The sequence below is a fragment of the Engystomops pustulosus genome, chromosome 4 (genome assembly GCF_040894005.1).
Source record: "Engystomops pustulosus chromosome 4, aEngPut4.maternal, whole genome shotgun sequence".
NCBI lineage: Eukaryota > Metazoa > Chordata > Amphibia > Anura > Leptodactylidae > Engystomops > Engystomops pustulosus.
The window spans coordinates 108154246-108158637 of NC_092414.1; the positions used below are offsets into that span (position 1 = coordinate 108154246).

General features: G+C 37.8%; 1 long non-coding RNA gene across 1 annotated transcript; it reads left to right on the forward strand.

The window, feature by feature from the left end:
- The first annotated feature begins 798 nt into the window (after positions 1-798).
- Positions 799-4041, forward strand: LOC140129065 (uncharacterized). The gene is made up of 3 exons (XR_011855286.1): positions 799-936; positions 1973-2097; positions 3905-4041. It is a non-coding gene; the product is annotated as an uncharacterized lncRNA (long non-coding RNA).
- Positions 4042-4392: the final 351 nt, after the last annotated feature.

Consider the following 4392-nt stretch of genomic DNA (forward strand, 5'->3'; position numbering starts at 1 on the left):
ACATTTTTGCTGTTCACGGATTCTCAATAAAACTACATTACAGACACTTTCCAGCTGATCATTGCAGCACAGGGACTAAAATAAAGCATCCAGAGAGCTTCACCTCCTTCTCTAACTAGGGGTCGTTTGTAACTCGGATGTCCTTAAGAAGGGGACCGCCTGTACAGTTGGCACTGCATGCAACAGCATACGGCACTGTAATTCAATATAGCAGCATTCACTGCATGGAGGGGAGCACTGATGGTGTAGTAGGGTACAGCCTGTTTATGGGAACTTACCACATGTTGTGGCTGATGTAACTTCCAGAAGTAACAGGAAGTGCAACTCATGTGTTTTACCTTTAGTGGGTTTTCCCACCAAACAAGTTAGGACCTACCCACAGGTCTCAGTGATGAGACCTCCACATATCACGAGATCACAGATCACTAGAAAGGGGTCTGATGGGTGTTTGACAATCTGTCAGCTCCATAGAGATGGACTGGAGTGGAATAGAAATGTACAGCTATACAGCTACAGCCATCTGCTCCATGTTAACATTTAGCAATACTAAAATACCATGTGGACAAAAGGTATTCAAGGTATATTTTCTCTTGTGGAGTGCAGTGGAATTTGGAGATTGTTAAAGACTGTTTGGTAGAATCCTGGTGGCAGCTGGTGTGATGTAAAAGATTGTTAAGATCTGTGGTTTTGGTATAAATGTCAGTCTAGAGTGACCTATCTTGTTCTTTAAGTTTAAGGTTTGAAGGAACTGTATTATTTTGTGCTGAAATAGTTAGTAAACTTTAATTCCAGCCAAATGAAGTTTCGATTTGTGACAAAATCCAACAATGAGTCAACATGGCTGTCTCCATATGCAAAACATAAGGTCGACCACCAAAAGGAGGGGGAGTAAACATCAACAGAGATCAACAACCAACGATGACAACTAGATCCCAGGTATGGGCACTTCATTAGTTGTTAACATTATTTAAGGTGATAATTTATAATAACAATATATAATTCAAATTAATGAAGTGTATGATGTTTTGGACATGTATTTTCACAGTGATTGGAGGAAAACCTGTCCCCTTATAAATTATAATGGTCAAAGACCTCTAAAAGATATAGCCTGTTTGCAGATATCAAATATTGCATTGAGAAGATACACTTCTGAGCACCAAAAGAAGTAGCAAAATACTATTAGGTTTTCTTTAGATGTATTAGATGTTACATCTAAAGGTATATAATGTAAAAGTCCTGACCCTTCTAAATCTCATAAAATATATCAGAAAACTTTATAAGTTGCATTAAGAATGTATAGGATTCTGTTCAGTTTATTTTGTATGCAACACAGGAATCACTTTTAGCCATGTAGCCAATATTTCCAGAGATTAAAAAAATAATATAAAACCTAAAATATAAAAGATGAGACTACAATAAAAACAAAGATTTTACCGTTCTGTGAATATTCTGCTGGATGTTCTATAATGTCATTCTTGAAGGTTCCTGTCTGAGTCATTATTGTATTCAACATCTTATATATTCAGTGAACATTTGGCAAAAAAAATAGAATTTTATGCTCCAACAGACCAAATAGTTAATTAAAATGTAATTAGAAGGGCCTTTCCATCTTCCTCAATTAACAACTAAAAGCATGACGGCGATACAATTGGCATTTCTTTTTTTTACTTTTATATTTTTTACTCGAATTCTAATTTCAGTGTTTTAGCATAAGACTAAATCTAAAAAAAGAATAAATGCAAGCGCACAACAGCACTCAAAATTCCATTGTCAATTTCTGAAATACATTACGGGAATTTGAAAGTATTTACAAGATGTTCAGTAGAGTACTACTCAATGTTCTTTAAAAATCACTAATGGGTTTAATTTATATTTTTATGTCTCACTTAATGAATGCCATAGTATGAAAAAATGAATCATGTAGCTACTTAAAAAGTCTAATTTAAACATATTTTTTATTCCATTTAAACAGGTTTTCCAGGATGAGAAAATCTTTCAGAAACAGCATCAAAGTACAAAAACGGCAATACTAGACCAATACAAAGACAGCTGTTGCTATGTTCTTGGGGAAAAGAACAGCCATGTTTTCTAATTCTGGTAAACTTCATTAATTAATTTAAAATGAATCTGATGATTAAAAACTAGTTACATTCATTAAAAAATAACATTAAGTTTTGAAATTAGTTAAAGCAAAGACGATTTTTTTAATTCTCTGGCTTGTTAAAAAGATACATGATGTAATTCTTAGAGAAGATTATCTTCTTCCTAGTGTTTATATTTGTGAGCAACAGTACTTGTTCCCTTTTGGTCTACATCTGTGACCAATAGCCGAGGATCATAAGTGTAGACAGAAAGGGGGTTTCTCTATTTATTACGATGAGACTTACACAAAGATCTCAAGGGTTAGATAAACTGAATTCCTGTCCACGCATACGATGCCATCGTAGGCAAGGCAATTTGACATATAATATTCAAAAGGGACAAGGGGTATAGCAGGAGATTTCTTTACTACTTTATTAGAAAATATTAAAGAGGTTGGCTACTCTTTCTCATGTTTTTGTAATGTGTGTATAAGTGTGTGTGTGGGGGGGAAGGATACGCAATATGCATCTATTTAAAAGTCTGATTTCTTGAAATGTGTTCCTAAAACAAATCAAAATTTAGAATGAAAAAAAGTTATTATATGCAATACATTAAATATTTAAAAATAAAAAAATAAAGTTAATCCTCCTGTAAGACATTCCTGTCCATAAAATGGCCACAGATGAAGAGTCATGTGATCTGTCCATGAGAAATAGCCCTAGTAGGACCTTATAATAGTATTCATGAATACAAGGTTAAGGTCCTGGAAGGGCAATGTCAGGATCAGTGGATCCTCCGGAATCCAAGTGGCACCTGGTTTTCACCAGAGCCCGCCGCAAAGCGGGTTGGACTTGCTGCGGCAGGATACCACCAGGTCGTTCCCAGGCGCGACCAGTCCGTGGTGGCAGCCGAGGTCGAGGTACCTTAGCAGAAGACAGTCTCGTAGTCAGGTCCAGGCTCGGGGTTAGGGCAGGTGGCAGAGATGCGAGGTCAAGTCCAAATCCGGGGTCAGCAACAGGAGGTCCAGGCAGGTGGGAACGGGAACACAGGCACACGGAACACAGCAACACGGAGGAACTCGGTTAACACGGCTACACAGGACTCGGGAGCGGAGACACACAGGAATGCAGGAATACACAGGAACGCAGGAATACACAGGAACACACAGGAATGCAGATAATCACCAGGAAGCTTTCTCTTAGGCTGTGAGGCACAAAGATCCGGCAGGGAACACAGGAAGAGGCAGGATTCTTAAAGGTGAGGTGTTCAGCCAGTGCACCAATTAGCGGTGCGCTGGCCCTTTAGATTTTCGGCAGGAGCCACAAGCGCGCACGGCAGTCCGGGGAAGAGCAGGAGCCGGGAGAGGTAAGTGAGACGGGGCAGCAGCGGGGTCACACGGAGGAGCATGGATGCGCCCGCGATCCGAGACAGGGATCGCGGGAGCACCCGTGACAGGCAATTGTTCATGGACAGATAAAGATCACATGATCCTCTTTCTACAGCCATTTTATGGACAGAAAGGTCTGGCAGATGAGGTAAAAGAAAAGAGGCTTCACTTTATATATCAAGAAAGCAGTGCAGAACTTTTAATAGATATATTGGTAAATTACCTAATATCCTACCCCCACACTTGCACACACATTACAAAAACATGAGGTAAAGTGGCCAACCCCTTTTATTTATTGTATTTTTACATTTATGCATTTTATATATTTATTTATTGTGCTTGTTTTTGTTTATGTTCCGCACATATAAAATAAATGGTCATAAAAAATCCTTGTGGCACATTTTAATTTTTTTAATTTTTATTTATTTAAATCAGAACCCTGTGCTTGAAAACCCACATCCAGGACTATGTTTGATTGATAGTTGCTTGGGGGGAAAGCTTGGATTTTCATTTTGAGTTGAGGATCTCGAAGAAGGTGAACTCCGGTGGAACTCGGTGCAGAAGCAACGGATGCAGGAACTCCGGCGCACATTCTTATTGAATCGTGGCAGACCCGAATCCTCGTCGGACAATGCACTGTGGGATCGCGATAGGACCGGGTAAGTAAATCTGTCCCATTATCTTGAGACATATTATGTGCTTACCAGCAAATTTAATTTTCATTATTGAGCATAACAAAAAATAATAGAATAAGTCTTATAGGAAAATTATTTAAAAAATATAATACTATTATTATGAAAGACAAACTATTTTCATTTTTATTATATTTAAAGATGCACTCCAAAAATAAAAAAAAATAATTATGTCCCCACTTTCCTGATGTATATTCAGCTAGTATTACTTAATTTAGTTGTTTATTTTTT